Raw genomic sequence first — 27817 nt, forward strand, 5'->3', positions numbered from 1 at the left:
TTATTGGGGAAAATGAGCTTCACCGTGGTAGAAAAGACAGAAGTATTTTATGTTATGAATGATAATGCTTTGAGTAAAAACTTGTGTCAGATCACTTTTTATATTAGAAAGACAATTGTTGCACACAAAAATTGTACAAATGAAAATAATTAAAATGAGCATTGTCATTTACTGAAATTTGAACACTGAGCAAGAACAGTGTGTAAGTACTCACCTGACTGAGTACCTGCTATATACAACATACTATGCTAGAGACTGGCATTTGAGGAATGTGCCTTCACTTGTAATGTTAACCTAAGCAAAAAAGTGCAATAAAATGTCTCTTTTATTTAGTTAGGGAACCAGGGAAAGAGGTGACAAGTGCCAAAGTGTTGATTGTGAGAAAAGTAGACCTTCATTTCCTTGTCTGTAAAATGAAAGGTTTATACTAGATGACCTTGCAAGTTCCTTTAGCTTAACTTTCTATGACTGTGTTACTAAATTAATATTGACAGGAATAATAAAACATACCATAAGCACAGTGAAAGACTAACAGAATTAACTAATCATAGGCAATCAACAGAACATTTTCAATGGACGAATTGTTAGGATTTGTCAGTGTTTCTTGGGTGTTAGCCCAGGACTATCTGAAGGTGTTATTCACTTTTTGTTACCTTATGCAAGAGTTCTGTTATGTGAGATTCTGTCTGCAAATATTTATTGAGCATGTATTACATTTAAAGTATTCTAAGAGCCGTTGTTGATTGTGCAGAAATATGTAAGTCTGTGCAGTAATCCCTGTTGTTGGGGAGTTTACTAATTGAGAGATTGCACTATGGGGACTATTTGTGTGCTCATTTTGTTTTGCTTATAATTATAAAGAAGTGCTCAGTACTTAAAAGCACCTCACATAGGAACTTTTTCCTGTAGTAATAGTGTAACATTTTAAGGCAGTAGTGGTTTGGTTATGTAGATAAGAAAGGTGTGTTTTCAGAATTATTTAGTATAGGGTGGAGCTTCACTACTTCTCCTCTTCACCTAACATAGACTTTTTTATGTTTATTTATTTATTTTGAGAGAGAGACAGTGCAAGTGGGGCAGGGGCAGAGAGAGAGGGAGAGAGAGAATCCCAAGCAGGCTTCACGCTCTCAGTGCAGAGCCCGATACAGGTCTCGATCTTAAAAAGCTTAAGATCATGACCTGAGCCGAGATCAAGAATCAGAGGTTCAACCAACTGAGCCACCCAGGCACCCCTAGGGTAGACTTTTTAATGTGTTATTGTGACAGTGTTCTTTATAAGTGTAAAGAACAAGACAGTAAGATGGTTACTCCATATCTCTGCCCAAACTAAACCAGTGCCTCTTTTTTCCACCAGCCTGTGTGTATTTACTTGCTTTCTCTTCTGCTTTATTGAGGATTCTAAGACTTCAGGTTAAAGATGAACAGCATCGACCAAAAGGAGGAAGGATCTTCCTGTCCTGGGCAAGTTAATAAATAAGGAACAATAAGCTCTGAGGCCTTAATGCACTGTGTGCTGGCTATGAGATTAATAAGAGAGTTAACACTTAACCTTAACCCATGTGAATAAAAACTTTAAAACATTTAATTTTTCTTTCTTGAGACATTTACTTTTTTCTGATAGTGGGCTCTAATACCTCCTATTTATAAGAGGAAATAGAAGACAACGAGGTTTGGTTAATTATGCATAATACCATTTTCAGACATCTATTACAATAGCTTCTCTATATATTATGAAAAGTTGTGTGGGAGGTGAGGTTTTATATTCCTCATATCTTAAAACAAACTGAAAACATGAAGATATTACTTGCTCTTTGAGTCTCTGGTTTCTGAATTCATAGAGCGAGAGGTCAGAGTGACAGATTCCAATCTGTTATGTCTTGGAATTTTGGAAGGCAAGAGTCCATATGGTGTGAAATACCATCTCTTCCAAATAGCTTTGTCTTAAAAAAAAAAAAAAAAAAAAAAAAAAAAAAATTTTTTTTTTTTTTTTTTTTTTTTTTTACCTGAACCCATTCATAGTCTGAGCTTGGATAGCAAGGGTTCAGATAGCAAAGGATACCTTTACACTAATTCCAACACAGGATTAACAAATTGATTTGAATTTACATGCTAAATCTGATTGATTACTGATACCTACCAAGAGCATGGGGATCATTGTGAACTATTGGTTATCTTGGAGGGGGAGGGTATGAGTCTCTAGGGCTGTGGTGTTGGAATTTATGAGGCCTCATTTTAAGATACAAACCAAGCATCGAGAGCACTTGGGTTTGTGTTTTTCTTTCTGTACTTGTATTCTTTTTATTTTTCTGTGGCTTTTCTACTTTGATCACCTTGTACTGTCAAGTAGCTACAAGATGAGAACAGGGGATTACTCTGTTAAGTGGTGACTGCAGTTTGCACTAACCCTTTTTCTTTGCTTTTATTATCGTGTTTCTCTTTGTATGCCTGTGCTGGTCTCTTTACCTGCTACTTTAAAAACCTTTCTTTTTTCTTCTGATACAAGGGTCTACTAACTTTAAGGTTCGATTCATGTCTATTGTTTCCATGAAATTTTTCTCAACTCTCGGGGAACAATGATCTCAGTTGTGTGAATTAACTTTTTTCAGTGATTTAGACTGGCCTTACCTGAGATGATCCCAATGTAGTGAATTTTTACTGAATTTAAATGAAACATTCTCATTTTCTAGTACGTAAGGTTCATAGGAATTCAGAGACTGAATATATACCTAAAACAAAGCAGTCACTGCATAGTAAATAATTTATGACAGTAAAATATTTTATTTATATGGGGTAGCCAAGTACTTACCATTGTTTTTGCAGTATATATGGAATTTTAAAAATTTAATTGGATAAGAGTGTCACTTCATTGACCTCTTGCTTGAAGTAAAGTTGGTGCTTCTGGGAATCTGGGAAATCTATTTGAACAAGATGCTTCAGTTAATTTAAGTGAATCACTTCACTAATTTGATTGCAGTTATTAGATCTATTAATTGCATATGTATGTAAGCAGTCTATGATCTAAAATGTTACTGTGATATTATTAAATACATGATTCCTTTTTCTGAAGCAGGAGATATTAACAACCAGTGTTTGGCCAAATTCTGTACATACAAGTTTTCAGAGAAGTGAGAAGGTCAAAAACTAGTCTTGAATTTACAGAATCAGGTGGTTAAGGAAAACTGAATACAGTATACCTTTATTTTAATGTATATTATATATAGTCAGGAGGATTAAAAAGTAACAAGACACTACTCCTCATTTAAAACATTCACCCCTTTGTGGTAGTTGCATGCGTCATTAATTGAATTTAACAAAAGTAAGATTTTGTTAAATGCAGCGATGGTGTGCTATAATCAATTAAATTAAAAAATAGAGAGTTAGATTCAGAGGGATTCAGTAAGATATAATACTCTTATTGGCAAAATTCAGGATGGTGACCATAACCATCTGATGGTGACCTTAAAAATCAAGGGATGGACTATTGATCCAAATACAACTTAATATCCCACTAGCAGGAATTAGAGTCACAGTTGTTGATGGCAGTAAACCTTACCAGTAATGAGAATAATTAGGGGAAGATAGCTTAGGTCAAAATTTGCTTACCTGGGGAGTGGGGTTTCCACCAATCACAGTTCTCTCATCTAAATTTTAATGTGCAAAGGTAGAAGAAAAAAATAAAGTAATAATAGAGAAGGAAAGGATGGGCATGTTGAGAACTGGGGCAGAGGACCAGGAACTGCTCTGTTAGTACCCTGAGTTGACTCTCTTTGAATAATGGCCACTTCGTGAAGAGGATCAGAATACAACTATATGTGGGATCCTCTGTATACCTCACTTAGCTGGTATTTTGGATCCTGTGTCTTAGCATCTGTATCTGTGTACTTTTCCATTATCAGATGAAATTTGTTTTCCCATTTGGATTCATCCCTTTTCATATATTTAGGGAATTTGTTCTAATACATACCCTTTCTGTCAGCATCATCAAACTGTTCTTTTCCACAGGCTGCTTTTCCTGTGACTTTATACATGCTTATGACTTCCTTAAAGCAGCAGCAAACAACCTTGGAGAAAAGTTTTTGCAGTAAAACAAAGAGTTGATCTTTCAGTGACCTAAAGAGCTCATTCATAGTCTAAGAAAAAAAGTCATTAGGTAAGTGAATGAAGAATGCAAATACTCATTTTATAAGAATAATAATATAAACAGTTAACAGTGCAAAAATCCTTACTCAATAATAAAAAATAAAGCAGAAAAATGCAGTTTTTTTTGACCACTAAGAAAAGATTTAAGAAACGTGGTAACCATTGCTAGCTAGTCTCATCCCTGGTTTTACTATTTTCCTTACTCCTTTCCCTCCCCTTCAGTCCCTCATTTATAATCCTGTTGTTTGATTTGTAAGCCCACTTATATATTTGGAGGAATAAGTGAACATACATTTTAAAACTGTTATGTTTTCCACTTAGATGGTGGAACAAATGTATGCTTCCCCCCCCCCCCCCGCCTTTATATATTCTTGAAAATTTCTTGAATGAGCAAGTATAATTTTTGATTTAGAAAAATACCCAAACAAGTAAAATAATGCTTTTTGTCTACCCTGCTGCTCTTCCCTTTGGTTGCCGTCTGTCCATCAGCTCACCACCCTCACTCCATTAGATCTTCTCTCTGCTCTTGTCCTTTTTGACTCTTGCAGTCTGGCTTCCTGTTCTTCTTGCCAACTCAGTGGCCTTTGTTTTCAGTCTTTATCTTTTATCGTGTCTTCAGCTCTAGTTTTTAATATGATTCCTTTGTAGTTTGGGAATTATCATTCATTCCTTTTTGAGAGCTGCCTTTGTGTCAGCTACTCTGCCAGGCATTGGGGATTCCATGGACAAAGATGCAAGATCTTTGTTTTCATGGACCTTACTTCTGACTAACATTTTAGTTTTCCTGCTTCTTTCCTCTAGATGCCCTTTAATGGTGAATATCCAGGCACTTATTTCTCAACTATCCATTTTTTTCTCTGTTCACTTGTTTGATAAAGTCACAAATAGATGGACTGATCAGACAACTCTAATCACATCTACTGATTCATTTGCTAGAGTACAGGTAGCTAGCAACCACTGTCTTTGTAAACTTGGCATTTTCACAGTAATCTGTACCATAGTGTTTGCTACCTCAGTTTGCTTTCATTTCTAACTATTTTACCTCTTTGGGTAGTAGATGCCACCTGTTCTTCATTCTGTCAGGCTAGTAATATTGGTTTCATATTTTTCTCTCTTATCGTTATGCCCAATATTTTAAGATTGCCAAGTTCACAGGGTCACTTAACATTTCTCCCTATCTTCTACTCCCTAGATTTCCACTGCCAGGACCACAGTCCAGTGCTTTACCATCTCATTCCTGGATTGTTACAATGGCACCATAGTTGCCTCTGCCTCTGGCCTTTCCCCTCTCTGAACTATGCTATATATTGCTGCCAAAATAAGTCTTCAAAAATATCCTTTTCCGTGTAGTCTCCTTCTGATAACCTATAATAATTTCATGTTGCCCACCACATCATACCAAAAATTGCTGTCAGGTTCAAAGGCCTGTATAATCTGGCCCCATGCAGTCAGTCCAGGCTGATTTCTTTCTGCTCTTCGGCGTTGAACTTCTGTCCGGCTAGCACTTCAGTGTCTGCCTTATATTTTGTGGTCCTCCTTTTATTCCTGCTTTGTATCTTTTCTGGAATCTCTACTTGCCTGTATCCAAATCCTACTTAATCACATTTTAACCATTTTTAAAGTCATAACTCAAATCATCATACTAGCTCAAATCATCATACAATAAAACATTCTTTAGCTACTCTAGTCCATGTTGACCTTTTCTTGACCTCACACTGTATATTGATGTTTGTACAATTAAGCATGTAATCACTTTAATTTTTGTCCTGTGATGTTTAATCAACAGCAAGTTCTTTGAAGCTAGGGGCAACACCTTTTGCATCTATTTCTCATTCAGCAGTAGGTACTAGTGAATACTATTTTTGTCTACTACATTCTTAGAGGCACTTGATTTTTTTCTACATATTAATGTTTCTGTATTTTACACATTTGATGTGGTAATTTTCTGCTCAAATAAGTTATTAAACTCAAGCTGCATTTTACACAATTGAGGACTTACAGCAATAGATTTTTTTTTAAATTTGCACTGGTGAAACTGAAGTAATCTTTTATTTAGTGTTTCAGTACTACTAATCAAATATTTTTCAGTATATGTCTAAATTAAAAAATAATATACCTCCCAAGTAAGAGCCATTGTGTCCTTCATTTTAAAAATACTGAGCAGGGGCGACTAGGTGGCTCAGTTGGTTAAGCATCTGACTCTTGATTTTGGCTCAGGTCACGATCTCACGGTTTGTGGAATTAATCCGCTGACAGCACAGAGCCTGCTTGGGATCCTTTCCCCCTCTGCCCCTTTCCCACTCATTTTCCTGCTCTCTTTCTCTCTCTCAATAAATAAACTTTTAAAAAAATTTTAAAATACTGAGCAAATGACTACTACATAGTTTAGTAATCTTTTATGAGTATACAGTAGTATTTTAGTTAGGGTTTTGTGGGCTAATCAGCTACTTGTGTTCCAGCCTCGTTCCTAACAGGTGAAGTTGGAATTTTGAAGAACCCCTTAACATTAACCTGGAGATAACTTCTTGAAAGTTGGGTTCTAGTGGAGGATTTAACCCACTTACCTCTGGAGCCAAGACCCAAAGCTAGGGTAACTTGTTGAGTCATGGCCACAGCCTGAAGACGGCAAATGAACCCTATGAGTTAGGGCAAATAACTGAGGAAGATGGATTTATTGGGGAAGTAGCGAGGGAATAACTAAAATAGGAGAGCAATTCTGAGGGCCCAAAGTGTTTCACATTTATAAAACAGGTTATAGTCTATTGGACCTTTCTATTTATCTGACGTCAGAGACTTTTTGGTTTTTTTTTTTAGTCTGATACTCTTTATTTCAGAGAGGTACAACAACTAGTTTATCTTTGAAAGACCCTTTCAGAGGCAACTGGCTCACTCAGTCATTAGGCTTCCCAACTTTGGCTTAGGTCATGATCTTGCAGTTCATGGGTTCGAGCCCCATGTTCGGCTCTGTGCTGACAACTCACAGCCTGGATCCTGCTTTGGATTCTGTGTCTCCCTCTCTCTCTGCCCCTCCCCTGCTCACTCTCTGTCTCTCTGTCTCTCTCTCTCAAAAATAAATAAACATTTAAAAAATAAGGTACACTTTTAGCTTTAAAATTGTATTTATATGAGGCTACTTGGTTTGTTAGAGCAACCGTTCTTTATATTAGCATCATACTAGTATCACCTTGGAACATGTTAGAAATGTAAATTTTGGGGCTGCTCCCTCAGATTTACAGGAATAGAAACTCTGGGGGTGTAACCAGCAACTTTTGTTTTATTAGCCCTTCAGATGATTCTAATACAGAAGTTTGAGAATCACTTGCTTAGAGGATATATCTTCTAATAAACAGTAGTAAGCCAGAGTCCTCTGTGGCAAAATTTTAATCTTTCAAACTTTGAGTACCCCAAGTAGAGTTAATAACTCCTTTAATTTTTCATAGTATTTGAGTGTAATTGTTATAATATTATTTACACTGTGTTGCCAAAAAAGTCCACTAAACTGATTCTTTAATCTCAGCAATTGTATATTAAATGAATTGATGGATGACTCCATGAATAAACATTAAAAATAGATAGTGCATGGTCATCATTGCACTCTGCCTGGTCAACAATGAAAAGACAGACAGAGATACAAAATAGCAGAGATCACATGTATAACCCAGGGCCAGCAAGCTCTTACTTTGAAGGGCCAGATGGTAAATATTTTTGGCTTTGTAGGACATAGGGTTTCTGTTGCAACTACTTTACTCTGCATTGTTATCAGGAAAGTAGCTACAGACAATACATATGCAAGTATATAAATGAATGAATGGCTAGATTTGTTCCATTGCTGGCAGGATTTGGCCCTTGGGCAGCAGTTTGTGGACCTCTGTATCCCAAACTGCAATAGTGGTTCTCAGTCTTCACTCTCTTTTATTGACTAACGATGGATGATAGTCACCTGCTTATTATTGTCTTATAATTCTCCCTTAGGTAAACCCAGGATTATGTGTAAAGCATATTAAAATGCAAATAAGTAAGAGTTATATTCCAGAGATAGTCCTACCTTAGCTCTTATGATAATAAAGTATATTGACTTAACGTTTTTGGTATGACACATAAAGAGCTGGAAGTCCTCACTTCTGTCATCACAAGAAGAAAAAAAGCTGAACAAACAGAATCAGCAGCTCTTCTTAGATGCGTCAGAGAATTGAGGCAAATTCAGGGCAAACTGCTGCTTGCAAAACTGGAGACTGGCAGATAGAGAATCAAAGCTGATGGGTGGCAGCAGCCCAGGAGTAGAAGCCCCACAACTGAAGCCACTATAGGTAGGAACACTTTAAACTTAACTGATGGATTAAATGCTAGAGGCTCTGGGTGGCCTAGCTTGGGTGTTGAAAACAGAGGAGCCCCAGTGTTAGACTGGTATCCCCATACTTTCCAGGAGACCTACCAGGTTCTCCCTGTGAGGATCAGAGAAAAATCTTTTACTGCTTGCATAGTGAGGGAGGGCTTCAGTGGGTGAGGAGTTTATAGGAAGGGTCAGGGAAGGAGGAGGAGAAAAGTAGTCATTTTGAAATATACCCAGAGCTCTCTATTATTTTTAATAGGCCTGTTTCAAGGGAAAATATTTTACTAGAGCCTAACTAACAGGGGCTTTACCAAAGCTTTCTTGACCCGGGGAAAGGGAAGTATCCAACATAGGCTCACTAAAATACTGAGACCTAATTATAGGACAATAGAATGCCTCTCTCCAGCTTTACCACCATGTCAGTAGGGCTCCTGTATAATAACAGGATTGCATCTAAAACAAGAGTAAGCCTCACACCTTTTTTAAAGAGTCTTTAGGGATTCCCAAAGAGAACATGGGAGACAAAAGCAAGGACATTAGAAAAAATTTTAGCTTTAGACACCACACCTACAGCAAACAGTTAAACAGCCCAAATCCTAGTAGATAAATACAAAACTTTACTCTAAAGACCTGTTGACTAGAGTTGCTTTTACCCAACAGTATATCTGGCTTTCAAGAAAAGATTACAAGGCATGCTCAAAGGCAAAAATAAACACAAACATAAAAACAAAAAAGAAACAAAAACAAACAAAAACAACCCACAATATGAAGGGGTAAACCAGTTTCAGATATGACACAGATTTGGGGATTATTATCCTATGGATTTAAAATTATGATTAATATGCTAAGTGCTCTAATGGAAAAAGTAGACATCATGCAAGAATGGATAAGTAATGTGAGCACAAAGATGGAAACTCTAAGAAATAATCCAAAGGAAATGCCAGAAATCAAAAACACTGTAACAAATGAAGAATGCCTTCATTGGGCCTATACAGTAGACTGGCCATAACTGAGGAAAGAATCAGTGAACATGAAGATACATCGATAGAAACTCCCACAACTAAAATGCACCGAGAAAAGAAGTGAAAAAGATGGAACAGAGTATCCAAGAACTGTGGGACAATTACAAAAGGTGTATCATAAGCACAATTGGGATATCAGAAGGAGAAGAGAGAAAGAAACCAGAAGTGTTTGAAGTATAATGGGTGAGAATTTTCCAAAAATTAAAGACCCTAAACTACAGATCCAGGAAGCTCAGAGATACTAAGCAGAATAAACAACAAAAATCTATCCCTAGGTACATTGCATTCAGTCTGCAGAAAATTAAAGACAAAGATAAAATCTTGAAAGAAGCCAGAGAGAAATAACCACCTTACTTATAGAGGAACAAGGATAAGAATTTTATCAGACTTCTCTTCAGAAATCAAGCAAGCAAGGAGAGAGTAAAGTATTTAGAGTTAAAAGAAGAAAACCACCAACTTTGTATCTGGTGAATTCTGTGTCTGTATCCTTCAGAAGTAAAGGAGAAATAAGATCTTTTTCAGACAAACCAAAATTGAGGGAATATGTAACTAGTAGACCTGCTTTGTAAGAGATGTTACAAGTTCTTCAAAGGAAGAGAAAATGATATAGGTCAAAGATTTAGATCTACATAAAGGAGTGAAAAGGAATAAATGAAGATGGAAGCTTTCATTTTTCTTACATTTAATCGATCTAACAGATAATAGTTTGTTCAAAATAATGTATTTGGTGATTATACCTTATGAATAAATGAATGACAACAATGTCATAAGGAACAGGAGAGAGGAATTGGGAATAGTTTTAGAAAGTACTTGTAGTAACTAAAGTGGTATAGTGTTTTCAAAGTGTACTTGGATTAGTCATAAAAGTATATTGCAAACCACTAAAAAGATTTTGAAAGGAAGTGTAATTGACATGCCAAAAGAGTAAAGAAAATAGAATCATATAAGGTGTTCACATAAAACCAGAGAAGTCAGAAATAGAGAAGACAAAAAAATAACAAAGAAAAAGAGCAATGAATAGTAAATCATTAAAATATGGTACATATTAATCCAACTGTATCAATAATCACTTCAACTGTGCATGTTCAAAATACACCAGTTAAAAGAGACTGTTACAGTAGATTAAAAAACCAGAACAACTGCCTTTCTGTGCTGCCCAGAGAGGGGTCCAACCAGTGTTCTGGGTTCCCCTCATAACTTTAAAAAAAGCTTCCATGATGTCCAGAGCCCTTGATAGTCTGCAAATGAAGGAGGAAGATGCCCTGAAATTCCTTGTAGCAGGAACCCACTTAAGTGGCCGCAACCTTGACTTCCAAATTGAACTTCCAAATTCCAACCTTGACTTACAAATTGAAATTCCTTGTAGCAGGTACCCACTTAAGTGGCACCAACCTTGACTTTCCAAAAGGAAAAATGATGACATCTATATCATAAATCTGAAGAGAACTTGGGAGAAGCTTCTGTAGGCACTCCTGCCATTGTTGCCTTTGAAAACCCCACTGATGTCAGTGCTCTGTCATCCAGGAATACTGGCCAGTTAGCTGTGCTGAAGTTTGCTGCCACCCCTGGAGCCACTTCTGTTGCTGGCCACTTCACTCCTGGAACCTTCACTAGCCAGATCCAGGTATCCTTCTGCAACCAAGACTTCTGGTGGTTACTGATTCCAGGGTTGACCACCAGCCTCTGAGTGAAACGTCTTATGTTAACCTGCCTACCATTGCTCTGTGTGACACAGACTCTCCTCTTTGCTACATGGATATTGTCATCCCTTGCAACAAGAAAGGAACCCACTCACTGTGTCTGGGGTGGTGGACGCTGGCCCCAGAATTTCTGTGCGTGCATGGCACCATTTCCCGTGAACACCCATGGGAGGTCATGACTGATTTCTTCTTCTACAGAGATCCTGAAGAGATTGAAAAGGAAGAGCAGGCCACTGCTGAAAATGTTATGACAAAGGAGGAATTTCAGGGTGAATGGACTGCTCCAGCTCCTGAGTTGACTGCTACTCAACCTGAAGTCGCAGACTGGTCTGAAGGTGTGCAGATGCCCTCTGTGCTCCGTTAGCAGTTCCCTACTGAAGACTGGAACACTTGCCCACCACGGAAGACAGGGCTGCAGCTTCCACAGCTCAGGCCACTGAATGTGTATGAACAACTACTGAGTGGTCTTAAGCTGCTCTTCCACAAAGAAATAAGGTTGATGGAAAATAAAAGGTTTCTAAAAGTTGGGGGAAAAAAATCAAGACAACCTTATGTTGTTTACAAGTATACCTTTCACTGACTTTGGTACTTTATTATTTAGTAACCAATTACTTGTAACATGCTTCACCAATATGTTGTAACGCTAAATTTGAGAACCTGAAAGTTACATGTAAATGATAAGGTACTTAAATTATAAAGATCTAAAGGGAAAATGGCCATGTTTTTGTTTAACGTTTTTATTTTAATTCTAGCTCGTTAACATACAATATAATAGTTTCAGATGTAAAATACGTGGTTGAACAATTCCATACATCACCCAGTTCTCATCACAAGTGCGCTCCTTACTCCCCATCACCTGTTTAACCCATCCCCTCACCCACCTCCCCCCTGGTAACCATCAGTTTGTTCTCAAGAGTCCATTTCTTGGTTTGTCTCTCTCTTTCTCTTTTTTAACCTTTGCTCATTTGTTTCTTAAATTCCATATATGAATGAAATCATAGGACATTTGTCTTTCTCTGACTTATTTCACTAATAAGTGTTATACTCTCTAGCTCTATCCATGTCATTGCACATGGCAAGATTTCATTCTTTTTTATGGCTGAATAATATTCCATCGTATATATACACCACATCTTCTTTACCTATTCATTAGTCGATGGACTCTTGGGCTGCTTCCATATCATGGCTACTGTAGATAATGCTGCTGTAAACATAGGGATGCATGCATCTCTTTGATTTAGTGTTTTTATATTCTTTGGATAAATAGTGTGATTGGTGGAGTGTAGGGTAGTTTTATTTTTAGCTTTTTGAGGAACCTCCATAACTGTTTTCCACAGTGGCTGCACCAGTTTGCATTCCCACCAACAATGCCTAAGGGTTCCATTTTCTCCACATCTTCTAAAATGGCCATTTTGTGTCCAGTTTTGTGTATAAAGTATTTAATTTCCTGTTTAGAATTAATTTTATGAGTAATTTAGTGAACATTTTTTATGTACATTCTAATTTTTTAAATGTTTGTTTATTTTTTGAGAGACACAGTGTGAGCAGAGAGAGAGTAGAGAGAGAGAGGGAGATGCAGAATCCAAAGCAGGCTCATGAACTGTGAGATCATGACCTGAGATGAAGTCGGATGCTTAACTGACTGAGCCACCCACGTGCCCCTAAACTGTTGTAATGAGATAATTTACATACCACTAAATTTACCTGCATTAGCATACAATTCAGTGGTTTTTAGTGTACTTTCAAAGTTGTGCAGTAATTGCAATGATTTAATTTTAGGATGTTTTGATGTTTTTTAAAGCATTTGAAAAGTGAACTATATTGACTGAATTGATTAGAAATGGAAAGGTATTTATCTAATCATTTCTGAAGGTTTGAAGGCAGTAGGAGCATTCAAGATAGTATTTTTGTTTTACATGTTGATGGACTTAACAGTAGAACATTGATTTGTAGAAACTCAAAAATGAAGTTGTAATTGCTCTGTGCTTTTTCTTTATGGTCTTTCCTTGTCTTTATCCTTTGTGGACCAATCTTTATATTACTTTAGACATGCTAAAGAGCTTTCTTCTGTATAGAGGCTTACTGCTAAAAAAAAAAAAAAAAGGTCTCAGTATTACCTTAAGCTTCATCATAGCTGGTCAAATACTTGAGTCTTCCTATGGCACACATTATTTTCTGACATTTCAACTTTTTATATTTGTAATTATAGAGCATAACATGTGAGCTGTTACTTTTTTCTGTAATGTATTTCGAACCAGTGAGATACTACTTTACTAAATTAATTTTCTTTAAGATGGTTAGAAAATTTCTCTGTCCAGCATAAAAACTTTCATTTAAAGAAAAACATATTTAAAAGTTTTAAAGCAAGAAATAATGAGAATCACAAAGAGGAAGCTCACTTTAGTGATGTGTCATAATGCATTCTGAAATTAGTTGCCTGGGTTTGCTGCTCAGGTCCCCATAACTTTTAGAAGTTGTTTCCTTTATCAGTAAAGTGGAAATAGTAATAGTGCTTACCTTGTACAGAGTGGTGAAGATTAAATGAGATAAGTCATATAAAACACTTTGGTATAGAATCTGGCACATGGTAAGAACTTGATATATGTTGGCTGTTACTCTTTAACCACAGTAAATTCAAAGAACTTTTTCACTTTAAAACACCATATGTTACTATGATTACTTTTTATTCTTAACTGTATTACCTGTATTGTGACAGAGGAAAACCGTGATGATATTTGAGGGAAGAGTTATCCAGGCAGAGGGAACAGCAAATGTGAAGGTGAGAAAGCTGTGGCAAGGAGGCCAAGTGGCCAGAGTGGTGAGAGTATGCTAGAGTATAGCAATGAGGTCGTAAGTAAAAGAGGGGTAGATTTGTGTAGGGCCTTGCAGGTCTAGTAAGCACTAAAACTTAGGTGCTTCTAAAACTTCTGGGTGAGGTGGGAGCCATTGGAAGTCTCTGAGCAGAGGTGTGACATGACCTTACTGGTGTTTTAGGCTCCCTGGGCTGCTGTGTGGAGAAGAAACTATAGAGGGGCAAAGGCTGGGTTACCGACATTTTACACTAGGGGTGTGTGTGCACGTATGTGTAGGTGTGTAAAAGATGAAGTATTATTTAAAAATTACTAAAAATATTTAAAATTATTTAAAAATATTAGTAAGTGGTGGTCTCAGGGTGTTGGAGTTAGCTGTGAATGATTTCATTTTCTTTATACTTCTGTTTTCCAAACGATTTTAAAGAGTACTTTTGTAATTATAAATGTAACTGTTACCATTTTCTTTAAGTAGAGCTGTAATAATAACAAAAAATTATGCTATATATTAGGTTTTTTGCTTATAGGGACATGCTTCCATATTAAGTACAGTATCATAGGTGCTGTTACTAAAATTTTTTAAATGTGCCATCAGAGAGACTAAATGTTCATAATGTATCTATTGAATATAATGAGGCATCAGGAATTTAGAATAAATGACCTAACTAAATTAGTAAAAGGTGAGAATTAGACTATAGAACATTTTACATATAACTCAGTTATTTTAAATAACTAAAATGAAACTATGTATTAACAGTAGAGATACTGTTTTAAAGAACTTACAAATGATTATCATTATAACAGTCCAGTAGCCTTATTACTATTACTGATGGTTTCCTTTTGCAGTGCAGTTTGGTATGTTACTATTTTTGAAGTCTCAAACTCTTGTTTAAATGATTGCATTTAGGTACTATTTTTAATAGACTAGAATGCCATTTTGGGATCTCTAATTAGTTTTGTTTTCCTGCATTCCCTCACTTGCTGTCCTTTTGCCTAATCCATACTCTCGGAACCCTAACCACCAGTCTTCCCCACCTTAAGTAAATTTCTACATATCCGTCAGAGCTCCACTCAAGTACAAAAGGAAGGAGTCTTTCCTGAATCTTTGACATAGTGAGGTCCTTAAATCACTCCCCTACTGGGTTCTAATTCTTGTTACCACACATTCCAATTCTAATAAAATAATTGTATAATTTTATAGTCTCCTCTGTTGGAATATCAACACCACAAAGACAGGAATTATAGCTCTCTCATTTAGAGATTATTTCTCTAGTACAGGATGAGTGAATGCATGAGCAAACTCCATAACTACTGAACTTCTTTTAGATGTCATTTGGAAGTCTGGTGCAGATTTTCGTGCTATTCTTCCTCCCATGTCACACTGTCCACCCCCTCGTGTGTTTAAGTTATAAGTTACTAAGTATAGTAAAAGTTATAAATAAAAATAGCAAACTTCAGTGTTTTTACCAGTAAAAATCTTTATACACCATTTCCAGCAGTATAAAAGGATAGCTTATTGTAAATTTTTGTTTATAGATGACCTTTTTGAATGTATAATTTATTAACGTAGACAGCATTACCAAAGAGAAATTATATCAGAATTTAAATTAGTATGTATAATCTCAAGTTGTTGGGGTTTTTGTTTTGTTTTGTTTTTAGCTTTAAGCATAAAGCATTTTTCTGAAATTCACCTTTTCTCCTTGTATGATGGGTTTTACTGGTATATGTTGTGTGCTTCTTTATTGAAAAGAAGTGTTCAGTATGCTTACTAGAGATTCGTTAAAATTCTTTACAGTTTTTCACTGGTGATATAGGGGAGGAGAAAAACAGCTTTGTGGTATTGCTGCCACACTTTTTTAACCTCTGGAAATTATGACATATCACATTAGTATAGCCTGACTTCTTGTTGAAAACAAAGTATGAAGAAGTCTGGCATATTGACAACCTATTCACTTAGCTGTGATCCTTAAGGCTTAATTTTGGGTGATGTGATTTCTTTCTTGAAGGCAATATATTTCCAGAGAATTCAAGATTAACTACTTGTATTTTTTTTATGTCTATCTCAGTTCTTTAAAAAAATCTTTCTGATCACTTTTGTTTTCTTGGAGAGTATTTTATTTCTTGCTCCTAGGGGATTTTTAAAGTTTTTAAACAACAAAACACAGATCTCTAAAATGTTTCTCCTACATTAAACAGATAAGAAGAACTTCCAGACAGAAAGAAAGTTCTCTTTTGTTCTTTGGCTGGTGGTTACCACTTCTACTCCAATCCCTGTGTTAGGGGTCACTTTTCTTTGGGGCTGCAGCTTTGTTTTTACGTTCTTCCTCTCTGGAGGGACATACAGTATATGCAAAACTATATGTTACATTACATATATCATATATATATATGTATATATATATATATATATCATCATGATAAGGAAAACTTTGGGTATACGCTTGAATACTAGTGGGTACATTACATCAGAGTCACACTTTTGTTGTGTTAAGCGGCACATCTTAACAAAGTACTTATTAATAGTTTTCTCTCTGAATTACTTTCTTGCTCCATCTTTGCCTCTAGCCCATTTAAGTCCAGGTTTTCTTTCTCAGTTCCTTTATCACCTTTTGTCTTTTTTCTCCAGTTCTGCCTCTGAAGCTGGCATATAACATCTGTTAGTGACCCTAAAGCTATTCCTTGCTTTCTGTACTTCCCTAGGTGACTTCTCTCTGGATAACTATGTTGGATGGCTACACTTGTCCTAATCTTTATAGTTAATCATCACTTTCTCACCTCTCCTTCTAGTCATTACTCTAGACCACTCTCTGCATTGGTCTATTACATGTACGTCTTTAAACTTGTATTAAATGTGGATCATCCAGTCTAACGCAAGACACCACTAACTTCCAGTAAATTGGGAAGAGAAGTATTTCCTTACAGCACTCATGTTAATAGAATACAAGATGTTTATAGCAGATAATTCAGAATCTCCTAGTTTGTCTCTCTGAATTTTTTCTCCATCTTTTTTGTTGTTGTTGTTTGCTCTTGTTCTTATCCTTTCCACCTTTTACCTTTTTTTCACTGCCTTCCTGTCCTCAATATAAAAGAAAAAAATTTACCTAGGTAATTTGTTAAAATTTTATGTCTGCTTTTCTTACATTTAGAATCTGAGAAGTTGACAGGTTTATATATTTTTTTTTTAATTTTTTTTTTCAACGTTTTTTATTTTATTTTTGGGACAGAGAGACAGAGCATGAACGGGGGAGGGGCAGAGAGAGAGGGAGACACAGAATCGGAAACAGGCTCCAGGCTCCGAGCCATCAGCCCAGAGCCTGATGCGGGGCTCGAACTCACGGACCGCGAGATCGTGACCTGGCTGAAGTCGGACGCTTAACCGACTGCGCCACCCAGGCGCCCCTAAGGTTTATATTTCTTTATCAGGTTGTTTGAAAGCCTAACGAGGTTGTTTAAGAAAAGATATAATGAGCCTTTGCTATGAAAAAGATTATGTAAAATCATTTAATAATGTACTGTAGGGAAGGTGTGAGTCAACAGGCAAGTTTAACAGAAGGAAAGGTTGTGCTAGGCTGATTGCTTGGTTGCTTTGGTCTCCAGATATAATTCCAACCAGGTGAAGATGGGGAGGAATGATGCTAAAAGGACACTTTAGGATTCCTAACTCCTGAAGTGAGTTGTAAAATGTTGTGAATTCACTAAAGTTTCACCCTGTTTGGAAAGAAGTACGGCTTTTGTCTTACTTTATTTGAATAATACAGCGTTGTTTAAATTCACTTTTTAAAAGTAACTTGGAATGTGTATTCCAGCATTGGCAGCCCAGTGTGAAGAACTTAGATGTTGCTCAGAAAACTGCTTTCCTGGATGAAGACAGTGAGCTGTTAGGGACTATACTCACAACCAGCTAGAAAAGTCAGTTTTAGAGGATGCCAGTGCTACACTGTATTTGCTGCTTGATTATGTAGCTCATGTTACACGTGTTTAATCTTTGTGATGACTTAAAGAGATGAATGGGCTTTGGAGTGATTGTGGCAGATTGAAAAACAAAACAAAACTTTATATTTTGGACTAGTGTATTTTGGCTGTTTTGTATGGTTGCTCATCCCTTGAATTCCAAATATAATACTGTTACATTCAGTAATCTTAAATAATAAAATCTTGTTTGCTACTGTCGTTCATGTTCTTTTTTAAAACTTAAAATCATAATCTATTTTAATTTTAATGCAAACATATGATACAAGGGTCATCACAAAACCAGCAGGAGGATTATTGAAGAGATGGTATTAGTGCATTTGCTTAGCTGTTTGAATGAGGGGGTAATAAATTTAGAGCCTCAACAGCAAGTCATGAGAACAATTACAGATGAATAAATGGTTCAGTGAAAAAAAGGTGAGATGATTAAAAAAAAAAACTAGAACAAGATAGAAATGAACTTTTGTCAGAGGGGAAGATTTTTTTCTCTTGGAAGTAGTAGAAAACATCTCAATACAAACGAGATTTTACTACTTAAAATGAAAAACAAAAACACCTTTAGGTATTAACTTTCTTACCTATACCTTTAAGTCCACATTAAAAGACCAATCAGAACAGAATAAAATTTTTATGGTTACACTGCCATTAAAAATTTTTAAAGAGAGTATGTCATTACATAAATACTTTTGATAGAACATGAGCGGGAGACAAAAATTACGGTATAGTCACACAGTTTCATACAGGCAAACATACACACTGCATGCACCTGCACACACAACTCTAATTTTAGAAAAAGAAAATAGAATAAAAACACACCAAAATCGTGTCTTTCAGTAATGTTGGGATTGATGATATGGATAATTTTCAAAATAATTTTACATTTTTTTCTGAAATAAACAATTTACTTTTAAAAACATTTCTTGTAAAATCGCATACAGATTAAGTCTAAACACTTCCTAATTCGTTTCCAGCTTGACTTTCCAGCTTATCTTCTCTGCCCTCCTTTCTCTGACATCCATGGACTAGCACAGTGCTTTTTATAAAATTTTACAAAAATTATGATGTGAATGCCTCAAACTTGTTCCATTTCACTACATGACCCGCCACATCTTACCTGTATTAGGTCCAGCTGTATCACACGTTTAGGGTTTTTGCCCATCCCTGAAGGGTATCCTTGCCTTGCACCCCTTGCCTGATAGGTGTTTTAGAGGATATAATGTTCTCTTAAAGGTCTGGGGTATAGTCGTCTATCTTTTCCCTTTGGCTTTGGCTTACCTTTTAGCAGTAATGCTTACCTCTTCCCTTTGCATATTTGAAGACAAGTTTCAAGACCATGATTAGGTCACCCCAGTTTATTATATTCCTTCCAGTGTCTTGTCAACCCATTTTACCTTGTACTTTCAGTACAGCACTTATCATAGTTTGCACGTACTGTTTTTTCTACTGTGTATGTCTTTCCCAGTTGATGTTGAGCCCCTGATGGGTAGCAGCCACGTCTTACTCATCTTTGTATCTCCCACAGTGCTATGTTAGCAAATATTTATAGTCTTGTGTTGGTTTTAAATAATGATTTGTCACAGTTTGAATCACGAGTCAGAAAGATGTTTTAGTCCATTTCTATCCATATACATTTCTTCTCGTTTGATATATAATCTTAATGCACTGTCTTTTTAAAAAAGAACATTTATTTTCTATATCATAAAAGCAAAGGGTATTAAAAATAGAAAACTTAAAAAACAAAATAACTTCTTTCCACCATCTGTATGAAACATATGTTTCTTTCTTTTTCTCCTATAAGTAATTTTTTTGTTTGTTTTGGCCTCACTTAAATCATATTGTATGGTGTCTCTCTCAGTATTCATTCATTATAATCATTCGTTTATTCACCTAATATTAAGTGCTTAATATTAGGCAAGTAGTCTGGCAGTAAACAAATTAATCAAAAAGGTCTGCTTTCATAAAGCTTGCATTGTAGTGGAGGGAGACATAATTAGCATAAAATTAAAAATATATATGCTATGTGACATAGTGGTAAATTCTCCGAAGAAAAGCAAAGCAGGAAAAAGACCGAGTTGTATGTCCGGGAGAGGATTACAGTTTTAAATAGGTTTGTCATGGAACCCTCACTAAGGTAGTATTTGAATAAAGACCTGAATTATAGAGTGAGTCATGTGGATATTTGAAGACAAAGCCTTCATTTATAATGGTGTGACCTAAATGTTCAACAGTAAGAGAATGCTTATTATTAATTATAAATTACTATCAAGATTTTTATATAGCCATAAAAGATTCTGTTTTCAGTTAATGTATAAGGACTTGGGAAAATGCCCACCATGCAGTGTTAAATGGAAAAGGAAAAATAAACTAGTTTCACCCTAATTTAAAAAAGATCTTTCACACATGGGTATGTACAAATGTATGAATGTAGTTAGAAGAAAACACAGTAGAATTTAGCAGAAATTCTTTGCTGGATGTGGTCTTGGGTTGTTTTGTTTTGTTTTTTTTCATTTTTATATTCATCAATTTTTTAATATGTTAATATAATCTTAAAAAGTACTTAAAAATTAATTTTGATATATCTTAACTTCCAGATCCTGCCATAATGGGGTAATGAGTATTGGATTTATCCTGTCTCCATAATCAACCATAAAACTGGATAAAATACATGTAGCAACTGAGGTTTTCTTAGCATTAGATAGCAGAGCATAGGACAGTGATCCTTGAGAGAAGGAAAACCCAAGAGGTAAGCTCACTCTGGCTTTCCAAACTGAAGCTCAGTACAGGAGAGCTCATAGAGAGACCAGAGATTTAGTGCATTGGAGAAAACAGTGATTGGAGTGTGTGGCTGCTGAAGCACCTGGAATTTGTGAGGCTGGGTGTTGGAAAGGAGGGAGCTATTTGGAGAAGGAGCTTTAGAAATCTCCACAGGGTCCTTGGATTCTTTGGCTGAATACTGAACTCCACATATGCAGGGCAGGTCTCTTTTCAGAGAACAAACTACTGGGGCCTGTAAGTCAAGAAAAGATTCTAGAGGTCACACAGAATTTTGGCCAGCCAGATTGGAAGGAGCTAGTTGGGCACCTTGAGCATTAGTGGACACCCCAGAAAGTTGTATACTTTAGGACCAAGGTTACTTTACTCATAGAGGAGGAGCTATTTTATTTATTTATTTATTTATTTATTTATTTATTTATTTATTTATTAAAAAAAAATTTTTTTTTGAACGTTTATTCATTTTTTGAGATACAGAATGTCAGTGGGGGAGTGGCAGAGAGAGAGGGAGACAGAATCCGATGCAGGCTCCAAGCTCTGAACTGACAGCCCAACATGGGGCTTGAACTCATGGACCATGAGATCTTGACCTGAGCCAAAGTTGGATACTTAACCCACTGAGCCACCCAGGCGCCCCAAGGAGGAGCTATTTTAGACCCATCCTAACAGTCTAAAACTAACCCTCAAAGTATCAGGTTGAACTGCCCATAGATTAACATTATGCCAGAACAAAACACACTTTGAAGGAACTCCAGAGACTCATCATAGTACCAACAATTTCCAGCTATATAAGAAATTACTAAACATATGAAGAAGTGGGAAAATGCAACTCCTCTTTTGAAGAAAAAGACAATTGGAACAGAGTCAGGGATGAAAGATACAGAATTAGTTGACAGGTATTTTAAATTGTTTCTGATAAGATGGGCATTATCCCTGCCCAGATCGAGAATCTCAACAGAAGTGGAAATCTAAATAAGAATCAAATGGAAAATCTGAAACGGAAAAATTCACTACCTGGAATGAAATATTTGAGGGTTATGTATGATGGCATATTGAAAACTGCCAGAAGAAAACTTCAGGGTGGGGGAGAATAAGCCTCAGAGAGCCATGCTAATATTGAGTGGTAGGACATACGTGTAAATGGAGTTTCAGAAAGAGAAGAGAGATTGCAGCAGAAAAATGTTTAAAGCTGTGTTAGTTGAAAGATTTCCAAATTTGACTAAAATTTGGACAATACATTTTACAGACTTGTGGAGGTCAACAGACTGCAAGCACAGTAAACAAAACCATACTAACACATTAAGTCAAATTGCTGAAAATGAAACTTAAAGAGAACATTTTAGAAGCGACTGGTGGTGGGGGGAAGACACATTGTATTTTGCATAAGGGAATAATAATCATCATCATAATAATAATTATACTTTTCATAAGAAATAATAGAGACTAGAAGACAATGGATTATCTTTTTTAAAGTTACGAAAGAAAGAAGTTACCAACCTGAAATTATAAATCCATCAAAAATAACTCTCAGCAATGGAGGCAAAATAAATACATTCTTATTTAGCAAAAGCTAAGGGAACTCTTCACCATGAGACTTCACAACGAATAATACTAAAGTTCAGGCTAAAGGAGACATACTAGTCAGAAACATACTTGTCAGCTCTAAATGAAGGAATTGAAGAGAGCCAGAATTGGTCTTTGTATAAATGACATTTTTTTCTTGTTTCTTTTTTATGAAAACTATATAAAAGGTGGGTGCCCCTTTTAAAAAGTTAACATTGGGGCGCCTGGGTGGCTCAGGTGGTTAAGCGTCCGACTTCAGCTCAGGTCATGATCTCACGGTTTGTGGGTTCTGGTTCATGGGTTATATCAGGGTCACTGTCAGCTTGGGGCCTGGAACTCGCTTCAGATTCTGTGTCTTCCCCTCTCTCTCTGCCCTTCCCCCGCTTGTGCCCTCTCTCCCTCTCTGTCTCAAAAATAAATAAATATTTTAAAATGTTAATGTATTGTAGGTTTATAATATGTACAAATGAAAAAACAGTATAGTAGCAAGATAGCATGAATTGCATTGTTATAAGATGAAAATATACAGTATTGACTGAAGGTAGACTGTTAAAGATTAAGACTGTATATGACAAATCCCTAAAGCAATCACTAAACAGAGTGGTATGGCTAAAAAGTCAATATAAGCAATGAAATGGAATACTAAAAAATACTAGATGAAACAAAGCCTACCATAATAATATTTACCTTAAATGTAAATGTGCTGAACACTACAAGTTACAAGTCAGATTTTTCAGACTGGATAAAAATGTAATACTACATTATATACTGTCTACAGGAGATGTACTTTAAGTATAAAGATACAGACTAAATGTAAAAGGAAGGAAAAAGACATAGTACACAAATACTAATCATAAGAAAGCTTGTGTGGCTCTAATAATACCAGACAAAGAAGTCTTCAAGACAAAGGTTATTACCAGTGATAAAGAGAATCATTTCATGATGATAAAAGAGCCAGTTCGTCAAAAAGATGTAAAATCCCAAATATGTATTTGTGCCACATATTGGAGCTTCAGTGTACATGACACAACAGATTATACTAAAGGAAGAAATAAAGCAAATATTGTAGTGTTGCCAGTTAGTAGCTGAGGAATTACTGTATTTTAGCTTTTTATAATAAGCTTCAGAAAGGTATAAGTGGTCTGTTATCAACTTCTTTTTCTCCCAGTGACATTTTGCTCATAATTTTTTATCTGAATGGAATTCCTTCACTCATTTACATTTGTTTACTCACTGTTTTAATGTGCATTAACTCTCTAATTTTGCAGTTAGTTCTTTTTATCTGGTATCAGTAAATACAATATAGACTTGTAAGAAGACAAATCTAGATTTAATTTTGATTCCTCTTCTAGATTTGTATTTTCTTTGTACCTCATTTTATAAGCAATGTATATGAAGTATTATGTATTGGCAGTCAATACACAACAGCATTATTATCTGGTAGAGTTTTAGTATTTTTTTTTTTTTTTGATATTTTTTTCATTTGTTTTGCATGGAAGTGATTGGAGCCTTCTTGTTGCTCATTGTACATGCTGTTAAAGTTGGGTCTCTACTTCCTTCCTCATTAAAGAATAACTTTACTTTGTCATCCCCACTTCTAGAGGCCCAGATGCTATATATCCATAAACCAGGCTCACTTTGTTTTCTCTTCTCTCCCAGGTAATCAGCCTGGCAGTGCATTGCCCCAGCTCTGGTTTCCAAATGGGCTTTTCGCAAAGTGGGGACACTGTGTTTTTTCTGTTGTAGATTTAAAACCGAAGAGACAAATGATGTGAAATCGTGGTCAGTGAATTGCTGAAAGATCCCTTAGGACCAGTCTCTGTAGGGAAGGTATAAGGAAAGATAAGATTAAGCGTCAGTCATAACTGTACAAGGGAGGAAGGCAGAAGAAACCAGGAATATTAGATCTCTTAATATTTGAATAATTGTGAGGATTAAACTCTTATGCTGTTGCTTCTATGTAATGTTGTTGGCTCATTACTGGAGAAATAATAAAAATGAAAGAAAACTATGACAGGTTGATTTGGTTGAGCAAAAGAATATTGATTATTATCATTTATATGAGATATTTAACTTTTGTGCCTGAATACTTTGCCACACAAAAAACAATTGTACATATCATTAAATTTGTATTAAAATTATAAATCAGTCTTAATATCATGTAATTCAGTTAGTGTGTACTCAGGCAATTAATTGGTGCTCAAGTTGTATGGACATTGACTCATAAGTTAAAATGCTTAGCGGAAAAGATAAAGCATTTGCTTTAGAATAGTGCATGCATTCACTTACGACATCAAGAGGAAGCAATCACACAAATCTCAGAGTATGTGAGATTCTCAGGTCAACTGTACTGGACTCCAAAAAGTGAATATCATAAGGGGAAAAAAGGTGGAAGGACTGTTCTAGACAAAAGTTACAAGAGACATTCAAAATGCATGAACTTGTATTTGATCTGTTTCTCAGGTAAAAGCTCTTTAAGACATTCTTGTGATAATTAGGGAAAATGTGAATGTGGGCTGCGTGCTATATTGTGAAATTGTTAATTTTCTTAGGTGATATAATGGAATTGTTATTGAGAATTTGTTTCTTCTTAGGAAATGCGTGTCAAACTATTAGGGTTCAAATGTCTTAATGTCTGCAACTTTTATATGCTACAGCAAAATACATGTGTTAAATATATCTGTGTATGTAGAAAGAGGAAATAAACTGGCAAATAATTATTCAATCAAGGTAAAGCCTGTACAGTTGTCCCCTTCTTTCAAATTGTCTTTGCTTTAAAAACTATTTTAATAATAAAAAGTTGCACACGTTTGCACACATTTGGCAATTTTTAAAACACCTTCAAAAAAGAAATCATGGTGAAAATTAGAAAATGCTGAGAACTGGATGGTAATGAAAAGATTTTCTTTTTTTTTTTTCTTCTTTTCTCCCCCATGGGTTTCTGTTAAGTTTCTCAGGATCCACATAAGAGTGAAACCATATGGTATCTGTCTTTCTCTGTATGGCTTATTTCACTTAGCATCACACTCTCCAGTTCCATCCATGTTGCTACAAAGGGCCATATTTCATTCTTTCTCATTGCCACGTAGTACTCCATTGTGTATATAAACCACAATTTCTTTATCCATTCATCAGTTGATGGACATTTAGGCTCTTTCCATAATTTGGCTATTGTTGAGAGTGCTGCTATAAACATTGGGGCACAAGTGTCCCTATGCATCAGTACTCCTGTATCCCTTGGGTAAATTCCTCACAGTGCTATTGCTGGGTCATAGGGTAGATCTAGTTTTAATTTTTTGAGGAACCTCCACACCGTTTTCCAGAGCGGCTGCACCAATTTGCATTCCCACCAACAGTGCAAGAGGGTTCCCGTTTCTCCACATCCTCGCCAGCATCTATAGTCTCCTGATTTGATGAAAAGATTTTCTATCAGAATTTATAGATCCAATAACTGGTACTTAATAGAGAAATTTGTACCTTTCCTGGTTTACACTAGGAAAAAAGACAAGTTGAACATTAATGAGCTAATAAGCTTTCAATTTAAGATGAACAATTAACAACAATTAACCCAAAGAAAATGGAAGTAATAAAGGTAAGGCTAGAAAATGAATATAAAACTAAGATACGATAGGATCGTCATCTAAATTGGTTTCTTTGTTGGGGGCACCTGGGTGGCACCTGGGTGGCTGTCCTTTAAGCATCTGACTTCTACTTGGGTCATGATCTCACAGTTGGTGAGTTCGAGCCCTGCGTCCCTCTCTTCACTGACAGCTCAGAGCCTGGAGCCTGCTTCAGATTCTGTCTCCCTTGCTCTCTGCCCTTCTCCCACTTGCACTATATCGGTCTCTTTCAACAAATGAATAAACATTAAAAAAATGTAAATAAATTGGTTTTTTAAAAAAATCTTATTAAATGGTCAAGACTTAGAAATGATGATGGGGCAAGAAAAAAGTAGATGTAAATAATAGTAGGAATGAAAAATGAGACATAACTATGATGCAGCAGAGATTAAAATGAGGGTATTTGTAAGCAACCTTGATGCCACTTGTTTGCACACATTTTAAAATTTTAAAAATTGAAAGCAATGGATAAATTCCAAGAAAACTTGGGGCGCCTGGGTGGCTCAGTCGGTTAAGTGTCCGACTTCAGCTCAGGTCATGATCTCGCGGTCCGTGAGTTCCAGCCCGACGTCGGGCTCTGTGCTGACCGCTCAGAGCCTGGAGCCTGTTTCGGATTCTGTGTCTCCCTCTCTCTCTGACCCTCCCCCATTCATGCTCTGTCTCTCTCTGTCTCAAAAATAAATAAACGTTAAAAAAAAAAAAATTCCAAGAAAATTTTAAATTGCCCCAATAATAGAAAGACTGATTGCCCTTTAATCACTAAGGAAGTTGAATTCAGTTATTTAAAAAAACTGCCTGCAAATAAAATACCAAGTCCCAATAGTTTTATAAATGAAATCTACCCAAGTATTTAAGGAACAGATAATTGCAATCTTACACAAATTTAGAAATTAGAAAAAGAGGGGCGCCTGGGTGGCGCAGTCGGTTAAGCGTCCGACTTCAGCCAGGTCACGATCTCGCGGTCCGTGAGTTCGAGCCCCGCGTCAGGCTCTGGGCTGATGGCTCGGAGCCTGGAGCCTGTTTCCGATTCTGTGTCTCCCTCTCTCTCTGCCCCTCCCCCGTTCATGCTCTGTCTCTCTCTGTCCCAAAAATAAATAAAAAACGTTGAAAAAAAAAATTTAAAAAAACAAAAAAAAGAAATTAGAAAAAGAGGGAATACTCCATGGTCTTTATAAAATATATTTAAACTCTTGATACTCTTCCCTTCAAGAGGTGGAAATCTAATTCCCTCCCCTCTAGTGTGGGCTGGACCCAGTAACAAAAAAATGACAATGTGGGACTTTAGAGAATAGCTCATAAAAAGCACTGTAGCTTCTTCTTTACTCTTTTGGTTCACTTGATCTTGGAGAAGCCAGTAACATCATGAGGACACTCAAGCCTATGGAGTTATTTATGTGGTGAGGCACTGAGGCCTCCTGCCAACATCATGTGAGTGGGCCATCTTGGAAGGGGACTCTACAACCCCTGCTGACGTCCTGACCGAAACCTCATGAGAAACCTTTAGAAGCCTTTCCCAAGTTCCTGACCCACAGAAGGTGTTACATAATAAATGTGTGTTGGTTTAAACCAGTACATTTTGGGGTAATTTATTACACAGCAATAATTAAAACACATTCCTAATTAAAAAAAAAAAAGGGCGCCTGGGTGGCTCAGTCAGTTAAGCATCTGACTTAGGCTCAGGTCATTATCTCACAGTCCATGAGTTTGAGCCACGCGTCAGGCTCCGTGCTGACAGCTCAGAGCCTGGAGCCTGCTTCAGATTCTGTGTCTCCCTCTCTCTTATCTTCTCCTGTTCATGCTGTGTCTCTCTGTCTCAAAAATAAACACTAAAAAAAAACCCAAACACATTTCTGTTCATATTGTGAGATTAGTATAATCTTGGCATCCAAAC

At 36.3% G+C, this 27817-nt stretch overlaps 1 protein-coding gene and 1 pseudogene across 3 annotated transcripts in view; both read left to right on the forward strand.

Moving 5' to 3' along the window:
* RFX7 (regulatory factor X7) overlaps positions 1-27817 on the forward strand; it is a 134195-nt gene that overhangs the window by 5461 nt on the left and 100917 nt on the right. The gene's annotated exons all lie outside the window — the stretch shown is intronic.
* Positions 7253-12038, forward strand: LOC122222002 (annotated as a pseudogene).

This window comes from Panthera leo, chromosome B3, assembly GCF_018350215.1.
Source record: "Panthera leo isolate Ple1 chromosome B3, P.leo_Ple1_pat1.1, whole genome shotgun sequence".
Lineage (NCBI taxonomy): Eukaryota > Metazoa > Chordata > Mammalia > Carnivora > Felidae > Panthera > Panthera leo.